The following is an 11,708-nucleotide window of genomic DNA, read 5'->3' as shown; positions in this document are numbered from 1 at the left end:
CATTCACTCAAGCTTCAAATGACACATTACTGGTTGATCTGCCTATTCTTTTCAATTGACTTTTACACCACTGTGGCTATTACGCTGTTACATGCAGCTTTGCCTGGCTGGCTGTGTGCCATAAATGAAACATTATGGTTATTTTAAAAGGTGGCCGGGTCACTTGATATGTCTCGCGCTCTCTGCATTTTTCAGTTTAAATTAGTGAACACATCAAATAATGCTGTGTGTTCCATTACAGTGGGGCTGTAATGTCTGTACACTGTCTGTATCATCCCCTATCTCCTATCTAGTAGACTATGCATCATTCCCCATGTAGGACATAATAAATGTGCGAGCAAGTGGCTGATATGAGGCACAGTTTCAGCAGCTCTCATAGTGAAGGGTGAGCATATAATTTTATTGATGTCTTTACGGCATATTTTTAATAAAAGGAAAAAATCATTTCATTTTGATTTCACTGGGGCTTTAACATTGAATAACTGTCACAGACATTACATTCATCATCACCAAAGTTTATTAATTCTAGTGCATTTTAAAGCCGTGCATGTTTAAACTTTCAAGTGATTTGACTCACAGACGTTTTTTTCTGCACATGATTGCGCCGCGCACATCCGATGTACGCGCGTGCACAGACACCGTACTGCTGAAAGCACAGATACAGAACCAGGTTCTCTTTGCGTCTAATTGCTCTTTATCTGTCAAATGCACACAAGATTGTGTAAAAAAAACACACACGATTCAAACAAAACACAGTCTGTTAAGTCTTAAGTGAATGCGGGCGTCGCTAGCACTATATATTCAAGCAAAGATTGTTTGTAATCTAGCCCCGAATGTTTTGGCCTGGAAAATAATAATAGGAATTCAGTAACTGGACGCTTAAAATTCGCTAATGACGCTGTGTACACGATGCTGACTGCAGCCTCTCTCCCACTCCCACACGCGCCGAGTCTGACACACACACACACAGCACGCACATACTCACACCACGTGACTGATTTCAACCTATACCTAAAACATAATGGCGTTATTATATTGACAAATGTCGCGAGCGCATTATTACAAGGCGAGAGCGCATTCTTGTAATACGAGCGCGCGAAACTTGAGGGTGTTGGCCTGTTTTGTCTGAATAACATGGTAGTTAAACTGACGTTTATATGTAGCCTACAAAGCATCCTATGCCCCGTTCATTTCTAATACACATTTGATTAATAATGTTGCATCAAATATATTAAAATTGTTACCTGAGAACGTGGTGGATCCAGAGGCGTATTAAGACCTCATGATGCCCCTGGGCAACAGCCCCAGAGGTGCCCCCCCATCCACCACACGCAAGAATCCACTCATTAAAAGATTTATATATTAAAAGATTTTATAAGAATGAAACTCAGCAATTTACAATATACTATTTGACAAGTATTACACATTAACATGACACTTTTGTAGAAAAGAACACAAAAAACAACTCTTTTCATCAAGCATTTTTAACAATTAGGCCTACTGCAGTTAAGAGGTCGCATTTTCATTGGCCCGCCGTGGAAGCCTATCCCTGATTGGTTGACTACTTTTGACAGCCTATAATGCCTGGAACACACAGGAGGACCTCTCGAGAGCAAGAGTACTAAAGGATTCGTGGACGCACGGCACGCATTTTGAGTGCGCACATGCTCACTGAGCGAGAGGAGAGAAAATTCATAAGAGAGCAGCGTATAATTGAAAGCGCGCGTCCAGTTTTGTGCATGAGCAAAGGAAATCGGCGTGTGAGCGGAGAGATTCGCGCGCTCGTATTATAAGAATGCGCTCTCGCCTTGTAATAATGCGCTCGCGACATTTGTCATTATAATAACGCCATAAAACATCACCATGCAGTTGAGCTGCTGGACAAAATAAAATATAACAGTGTGAGGGCAGAGAAGACTACAGAACTGCAATGGCGTGTGCCAAGAAACAAACGAATCTTCTTTAATTTTGGCAGAAGACGAAGAAAGGTATTAACTTTATTGTGCGAGTACACGCAGACGAAAATGTACACTTATAACTCATGATATAAAAATCCGGATTATCACAACAAGACCCGCACAGTTTTTCGTGATTCTGCTATTGCGGCATAATCTTGATCAAAATCAATGCAAAAATAGCAAAAATTAATTTTATCAAATTGTGATGCATTATTTTTACGAGGATAATGCACAGATGTTGCCTGTCGCGCATGTGAGGTCAGTGGGTGATCTGTGTGAACCTTTCTTACCTGACTGCTGCCTCATGGACCAGGCAAAGCAAAAATATCCTAACAAGCGGTAGTGATGCAATACTCTTTTGTATTCCTTGTAAAAAAACATCATCCTTGAGCAAATGCTTCCCGTCAGCGCGCGAATCTTGTCTTTCAGGCTTATTACTTGAATGGTAAAATACACATAGGGCTTATAATTATGTCAAAATGTCCGTTGAGTTTTTTTTAAACACAATCGGGTATGAAGTAAACAAACAGTTTTTGGGATAAACTTTTTGGGACGTGTATCACTGGATCCGCGCTTTACCGCAAGTCTTAAAGTGCTAGCAGCTCAGTCATACCAGCAGTTATTAGGCCACTGGCTGTTTGTTTACTTTGTTTACTCATTTTTTATTTATATTAGGTTAAGCATTATCAATTATAGTTATTAAGTATTTCTATTCATATAAATACTTTTAGTATTTAAGTAATTAAAGTTGTAAAACTGTTTACAAAAGAAATAAGGAAAAATCCTTGAATTAAACCCTAAAGGGACTGACTGTTAATTTCATGTATTATTATCGCCCAGCTCATAAACGTGAAAGCACTAACATTACAAACATTACCATATGTTTTTTTTGCTCAAGTCAAGCCTCGAAGATACTCTCTGATGATTCCACCATCAAAAAAATGAACAGGAAAAATACATGGATAAAAGAATCATAAAGAACTTTGAAAAGTCCACAAAAGAATGAAATACAGTAAGTACTAGCTACTGATAACATAGATAACAATGGGTCAGATGTATAAAGTTACATATGATTATTTTCTGTTTGATAATAATATATTGCATAAATGTGTTCATGCAAAGCATATTTTCCTTGAGAATAATACATTTAAATTTATGTGATTATTTTGTTTTTGCTAATAAACTATATTGCATAAAAAAGTTCATGCAAAGCATATTTTCCTTGAAAAAATACCCCTTACAACCTAATTCAAATTCCATACATTAGCCCCTAATGTTTTAGGCTCAGCCCCTGATGGTTTTATATTTTAATAAAATTAAAAAATGTACCCATGCATATGAATATTGTTTTGATATTGCTAAAAAAAACTTATGTCACTGTTTTATGTGACAGTCATCACAAAGTAATAGAGACATGAAATTATTATTTTTAGTCATCAACTATGTTTTTGTGTTGTTGTTGTATGTTCAAAGCTAAAGTAAGAAAATCACTTCTCAAACAAAATTGCTTTTCTTAGTGGTATAATAATTGATGCAACGACAAATTTAAGTGCTTAGTTTCACCTAAATATTTATTAATTTGTTTAGTTATATCATGTATAAGTCGAACAAGAAAACAAAACATGGGGTAATCATAAAAAATAAAGGCATGAGGTAAATTTGACCCGCCGGCGTTTATAGGTATGAATTCCCCGTTTTTTAATCTGGGTTTATCTAAACAATTTAGGGGATTGTAAATAACACAATTTTAAAAGTCAATGACTGGCAGACTTTTTTACCCCGTAAAATGTTTTACCCTGTGGTGGTTCTACACGGCAAAATCGCCAGTGTTAAAAAAAGTCAAATTAACTCTCACAGTGTATATGTAATCTATACACTGTGAGAGTTAATTTGACTTTTTTTAACACTGGCGATTTTGCTGTGTAGTGTTAAATAAACGATTTGTTGAATCTTGTTGTATGTTAATTTTTTTAAATAAACAATTTGTTGAATGCGTCATTTATCTTTGTCGCATTTAAAGAAACCGTATGGGACAATGATTTCTAGCAGTTGAGCTTGGTTTCGCATGTCTAAATTTTAAATGTTGGAGAGGCAAGTAGCCAAATATCGGTTCTTCTCTATTATTTGCGAATGTGTACTGGAAGTTAAGGGCAGTCCACGAACACGTGCATGTGCAGTAACGTTTGTTTATGTTGTTGCTTTGAAACCGTCTATAAGCATTTTAAAATGATTTTTAAGATCTATAAGCATTTGTGAAATAATTACAATAATAATCTATATTACCATTGCAGCTTGTTTTACAAGATGTAATACTATAATACTTGTTTTACAAGTATTGTTTACTTGTTGTAAAAAATAATTTGCTGTACATTCCTGGTTCATATTGATGTTTGCTTTAGTATACAATGCAAGTGAATGCGGGTGAAAATGGGTGTTTGTTGCATTATTTTAACTATTTAATAAAATTGCCAGAGTGCCTTTGTGAAAGCAAACGCATCCCGGATTGATATGAAAAGTGATTCCGGAATTGTACCTAGCAACACTAACGGGGACCTAGTAACATTAACGGGAAAGCACCCTGTGTGAACAAAAGGAAGAAACAATGCCGTAAAAGCCGTGTACAGATGACACGCATATATAATAAAGTTTAAATAATTTGACTATGAAAACATAGTTAAGCGAGTAATTTATGTTCGTTAGTTAATCGAAAACTAAAAAATACTATTTGTCTTAAGCTTAACCACAAATTCCGAGTGTGGAACACCATACTTGGCCTCACATCACTATCACACTATCATGGAGGAATGCAAGAGTCATAATCAGTGGCGGTTCTAGACTACTGTAACTGGGGGGACCAGGCAGGGGCCACTTATGCTTTTAGGGGGCACACTAACATGTCATGATTAATTTTCAGTCATTTTTTCACTGTCATGTATTACTGTTTTCTCTAGAAGTAAACTAATAAGATAATAAAACAAGTTCAGCTCAAATTAATGTTCCACGGTCATTTATTTCACAACACATTGTACAGGTGCTGGTCATATAATTAGAATATATGACCAGAATAAATATTCTAATTATATGACCAGCACCTGTATATAGTCAAAATAACAATGACAACAATAATAACATTAGGCACTTTTCTGCATCTTAAATGTACATACAGTACATGAATGAAAAACTACCCACAAACAAGATATCCAAAAATCAACTTAAGCAGTCATCTAAACATGAGTCACATTATCAGGTATTTCCTTTACACAAAGAAAAAAAAACATGAATTTCAAATTTTTCACATGTGATATGGTTTTGGCACACTTTCATGTGAATGCCATGTTAACTAAATACTCATGTAAAAACTCACGTTTTTCACATGGAATTTCAGGGTTACAAAAGTTGTCTCTCTGCACAACTAAATCACCTTGCTGACCGGTCCTCCAAGCTTTTGTGCATTTCCGACTCTTTTTCAGAAGCATCTTCTTTCTCCAGCCTTGACTGACTATTATCTTTAGTTTTCTTTTAAAAGGGGACATTGTGTCCTTAGCATTCTTTCTCTTCATTTTAACTGCAAATGGGAAAATTATGCAAATGTGTAAATGAAAAGAGGACTCTCAAATACAGTAATAAGTAATATACAGGACAATATAGACAGCTGTATTGATTACTTGAACTCTGCTAATTCCTTGGGAATGACAGACCATTTATTTAATTATGAGGCAAATGTGCATTTTATCAAACATTCATTCCAATAAATGTAAGTTACATTTGATCTCATTTCATTAACAAATAAAATTTCTTAAGTGTGTTACACGTTCTCTGGCAGCAGCTGATTCTTTGTATAGGCACGAGTCACGACTGCTTTATATGTAGATTTAACATGCGCAACACCGGAAAATATAGGTCAGTATTTTAATATGATGGGTAATGATATGCATTTTCATTATATTTTTACAAAATATTTCCATTACCTGTATGATGTACTGTAGACGTAATCTCGCTGAAGACGCACAGACTCGACATTGTTTGCGTCTTGCTTGCGTAATCTTCCTTTTGGCACACAAGCATCATTACTGCCACTCGCAGGACAAACTGTGCATCGCACCCGAAATTGCTCGGTTGTGGTAAAAAATTCCAGAAACGATTCCAGATTTAGGGGGGCCAGTGGGGTGGCGAAGTGTGCTGACACAGGGGTACCGGCCCCCTCTGGCACCCCCCTAGAACCGCCCTTGGTCATAATCACCAAACATATGACATTTTATATTTATCTTATATTTAGCGTAATATGGTTAGGTTGTAGCGTACCTTGCACTCTTGTGCCTCAATGCACTTCATTGTTCTGCATTAACCAATAAAAAATATAAATAAAAAAGTTAGTTTTAAAACTGACGTCTTTGCAAAACGCAACAATATAAGGGATAATGTACAGGCAGTCGGTTATTATTATTATTATTATTACACGGCTACTTGCCACATGAGAAAAAAACAGGACATAAAATGTGAATTTGAAATATCTTATTAGCTCATTTTTACCGAATGCAGACCTTCCGCGAGGAAAAGCCGTTTAGTTTCGGTTTTAAAGTAAGAAACGACATTCAAACGTCACGAACAGGCAATTTGGTTTAATCATTAGTAAATATAATGTCATGTGTGTTATTAAAAGACATATTTATAATTAATTTTTGTGTAATATTAAACTGCCCCTCTCAAAATTATTTGCAGCATCCGGGTTACAGTGTGTTATTAGTTTTGAGCGGTTGTTATTTGAAAATAACAACCCTTGGAATGTCGCGACTGGCCAATTAGAATCAAGCATTCAAATGAGCCGTGTAATAAAGAATAATAACCAAAAATGAGAGATTATTTAAGCCTATTTGGCACCAAAGGAAGACAGTAATAATAACAAATTGCACTATTTAGCCACCTAAAAACACCTCAAGAAAATATCCTTCACCGTGATCAGCCCAATTTTCACAACAAAAAAATGCACATAACAACAATACATCGCAGTATATTAGGACAGGTGTCTTTATGGGATCTTCATGGGATGTGTGTGAACGCAAGCACAGATTCCAGAAAATCACTGGAAGTGTGAATGAACAAAATCTGACTATCCCGGGACAAATTCCTGGACACATTATTTGTGTATTTTCCAGGATCTCTGTATGAAAAAAGGCTCTGCTGACATTGGCATTGTAATCAAGGGATTCAAATTTAGATTTGTTTGACTTCAATCAGATTGTGCCCTGATTCTGGGTATGATTGTGAGCTTGGTCTGCACAAGATAATGCTTAGAATGCATGTCTACTAAGACATGCATTCAAACACACACTTGACATACATGCATTTCTTCTGCATTGATACATTGACTGACAGTTTAGTGTAGTCTACTGAAAAGACTTAACCTCTGATGTTGTAGTTGTTTTGTATGTTTGTAAGCTTTTACAAGTGTTGATTTGGGTGTGCATGTCTAGTACAAATGTGACATTGTATGTTGTATTGTTTGAAACACTATTTTCTACAAAATATTCATGAAATAAAGGAAAAGTTAGTCTCATGTCCAGTGAAGTTAAACTAAACTTTAAGTTTAGTTTTTGAATGGATTGTGTAAGTATATACCAATATGCCAATGCTTACATAATCTATTCAAAAACTAAACTTAAAGTTTAGTTAAACTTCAGTTCAAAACTTAACCACAATACAAAAATAAATAAGACAGACAAGTTTTACAGTAATACCATATTGAAATATATTCTGCTTATATTCTGCAGTTTGATGTATCTCAAGACTTCCACAAGTCAAGACTTATCATCTACACAAAAGTTAAAGTCTAGGAATATTTTTTCACTATAATGTAAACATGGACCATGTAACATATTATGCCTTAAAGACATCACCAACTACAAGCCACAATCCCCCAATTTTGCAGGCAATCAACTTACTTTACACCTCACTCCAACTCTGACATTCTCTCTACACAACACCTTTCACCTTCAGTCACCCCACCTCCTGCACTTCAGATCAGTGAAGAGGATGTGTGCCGAGTCTTTAGGAAACAAAAGACAAGAAAAGCACCAGGCCCAGATGGTATCTCCCCAGCCTGTCTTAAAAGCTGTGCTATTCAACTGGCCTTCATCTTCTCTCAGATCTTCAACAGATCACTGGAGCTATGCACAGTTCCTTCCTGTTTCAAGCGCTCCACCATAATCCCCATCCCAAAGAAACCCAAAATCACAGGACTGAATGACTACAGACCCTTCGCTCTCACATCTGTGGTCATGAAGTCATTCGAGAGACTGGTACTGGCTTATCTGAAGGACATCACAGAACCCTTACTGGACCCCCTGCAGTTTGCCTACAGAGCAAACAGGTTTGTTGAGGATGCAGTTAACATGGGGCTGCATTTTGTCCTGAAACATCTGGATAGACCAGGGACCTATGTGAGGATCCTGTTTGTGGACTTCAGCTCCGCTTTCAACACCATCATCCCATCACTGCTCCAGACAAAGTTAACCCAGCTATCTGTTCCTGGCTCTATCTGTCAGTGGATCACCAGCTTTCTGACAGACAGGCAGCAGTTAGTGAGAATGGGGAAACTCACATCCAGCACCCGCACAATCAGCACTGGCGCCCCCCAGGGGTGCGTTCTCTCCCCACTTTTTTTCTCCCTGTACACAAATGACTGCACTGCCCAGGACCCTTCTGTGAGACTTCTGAAGTTCGCAGACGACACCACACTCATTGGCCTCATCCAGGATGGTGATGAGTCTGTGTACAGACAGGAGGCTGAGCAGCTGGCTGTCTGGTGCAGTCATAACAACTTGGAGCTGAACATGCTTAAAACAGTGGAGACGATTGTGGACTTCAGGAGAAACCCCCCTGCACTCCCCCCTCTCACCATCATGAACAGCACTGTGGCAGCAGTGGAGTCATTCAGGTTCCTGGGCACCACCATCTCTCAGAACCTGAAGTGGGACAATCACATTGGCTCCACTGCTAAAAGAGCCCAGCAGAGGTTGTACTTCTAACATCAGCTGAAGAAGTTCAACCTACCACAAACTCTGTTAAAACAGTTTTACTCAGCTGTCATAGAGTCTGTCCTCTGCACATCCATCACTGTCTGGTTTGGCTCAGCCACAAAGTCAGACATCAGAAGACTACAGAGGACGGTTCGGACTGCTGAGAAGATCATTGGTGCTCCCCTGCCCACCCTCCAAGAACTGTATACATCCAGAGTGAGGAAAAGCGCTCAGAAAATCACCCTGAACCTCTCACATCCAAGCCATCATCTCTTCACAATGCTGCCTTCTGGTTTACTTGTACGTATTTACATACATACATAGTTTTACTCTCTATATCTTTATCTTATGTTTATTGTATTGTATTTCTTAATTTTTTATACCCATAGGCCCTTATTTAAATCATTGTGTACTGTATTCTATTGTGTTATGGTCTCTGTGTACTGTTGTTGCTGTTTCTGTGTTCTGGATGCTCCTGTCACCAAAACAAATTCATTGTATGTGCAAACATACTTGGCAATAAAGCTCTTTCTGATTCTGATTCTTTCTGATATACGTCAGTGAATTATAAACAGTAGTTAGTGTTATTCCTGTTTTATAAAGAAATTTACAATAATGTAATGTTACATGTTGTTAGTGTTTTTAGGTCTGTGTTTAATAAGTAACAGTGTGTCTTTGCTGGGTGAAAACCTTTACAAGTGAATCCTGAAATGTCACATCAGCCACATTATGTCGCATGACAGCAGCCAACAGGGGACCACAGCCAATGTGTTCAATGACGTAACTATTTCATGTTATTTATACACAAGTTAAACTGAATTTCACATGTGAAATAAACAGTTTATTCAGAAACACACATAAACATGTTGCAGTTTCAGAAAAAATCAGTTCCCTTCCATTTTAAATTCACTAGTGGTAGAAGTTGACTGTTACAGTATATTGAAAATGTTCAGTGTGTTTAACGGAAAGTTATTCAGTTTATATAATTTAACTGAATCTACTGAAAATCTTCAATACATCAAATCAACATGAAATTTTGTGTTTTAGACCTACAAAATGTTTATGTATTCAAGACATTTAAAGTCTCACGTCGCTTTACAGCAGCAAACAGGAGACCAAAGTTAATATGTTCAATGAAGGTGACTTTCATTGTTGAACAAATTGACATTTTGGTCCCCTGTTAGATGGTGAAGCGCCATCTGTTTGACAGCTAACTTACTTGATTTTAGAAGTCAATGTGTTCAATGAATTAACTATTTCATGTTATTTATACACAATTTAAGCTGAATGTTTTATGTGAAATAAACAGTAAAACATATATATATATATATATACAGACGTGCTCAAATTTGTTAGTACCCCTCCACAAAAAAAAGGAATGCACAATTTTCTCTGAAATAACTTGAAACTGAAAAAAGTAAATGGCATCCAACATTATTTATTCCATATTTAATAGAAATCAGACTTTGCTTTTGATTTTTTATTCAACATAAAATTGTAAATAATAAAACAAATGAAAATGTCATGGACAAAAATGATGGGATCCCTAACCTAATATTTTGTTGCACAACCTTTAGAGGCAATCACTGCAAGCTAACGTTTTCTGTAGCTCTCAATAAGACTTCTGCACCTGTTAACAGGTAGTTTGGCCCTCTCTTCCTGAGCAAACTGCTCCAGCTGTCTCAGGTTTGATGGGTGCCTTCTCCAGACTGCAAGTTTCAGCTCTTTCCATAGATGTTCCATAGGATTCAGATCAGGACTCATAGAAGGCCACTTCAGAATAGTCCAATGTTTTGTTCTCATCCATTCTTGTGTGATTTTAGCTGTGTGTTTTGGGTCTTTATCCTGTTGGAGGACCCATGACCTGCGACATAGACAGAGCTTTCTGACACTGGGCAGTACGTTTCGCTCCAGAATGCCTTGATAGTCTTGAGATTTCATTGTGCCCTGCACAGATTCAAGGCACCCTGTGCCAGATGCAGCAAAGCAGCCCCAAAACATAACCGAGCCTCCTCCATGTTTCACTATAGGTATGGTGTTCACTTCTTTGAAAGCTTGAGTTTTACGTGTGTGAATAGAGCTGATGTGACTTGCCAAATAGATGCAGTTTTGACTCATCTGTCCAAAGGACATTCTCCCAGAAGGTTTGTGGCTTGTCAATATGAATTTTAGAAAATTCCAGTCTGGCTTTTTTTATCTTTTTCTTTTAAAAGTGGCTACAATTCCATGGACCTTAAACTTCTTAATAATATTTGCAACTGTTGTCACAGGAACATCGAGCTGATAGGAGATGGTCTTGTAGCCTTTACCTTTACCATGCTTGTCTATTATTTTCTTTCTGAGCTCCTCAGACAACTCTATCCTTTGCTTTCTCTGCGCCATGTTCAGTGTGGTGCACACAATGATACCAAAAAGCACAGTGACTACTTTTCTCCTTTTAAATAGGCTGAATGTCTGATTACAAGATTGGATACATGTGAGTAGTATATATGCGGGTCATAGTGTCAAAATGATTGACAGGTATGATTGATGGGGTCATTGACCTTTTCGGGGGGGTGGGGGTGTTGAATTACTTCCGGACCACCCACGTTGTGAGGGCCCCTCCCCTTTGCGTTGCCCTTTGACCATAACCGCCCCATTGTTTGGGACTGCCCCCCTTTGCGTTGAACTTTTGGCCTTTGACAGTATCTGTCCACGTGGTGAGGGATTGCCCACGTCTGGAGTTGAACTCTTG

The 11,708-nt window shown here is 37.6% G+C and overlaps 1 protein-coding gene across 1 annotated transcript in view; it reads left to right on the top strand.

Annotated features, from left to right (window-relative positions):
* fam228a (family with sequence similarity 228 member A) overlaps positions 1-11,708 on the top strand; it is a 29,154-nt gene that overhangs the window by 13,492 nt on the left and 3,954 nt on the right. The gene's annotated exons all lie outside the window — the stretch shown is intronic.

This window comes from Triplophysa rosa, linkage group LG15 (assembly GCF_024868665.1).
Source record: "Triplophysa rosa linkage group LG15, Trosa_1v2, whole genome shotgun sequence".
NCBI lineage: Eukaryota > Metazoa > Chordata > Actinopteri > Cypriniformes > Nemacheilidae > Triplophysa > Triplophysa rosa.
Note: the sequence above shows the minus strand (reverse complement) of the source record. Positions and strands in the feature narration are given on the sequence as shown.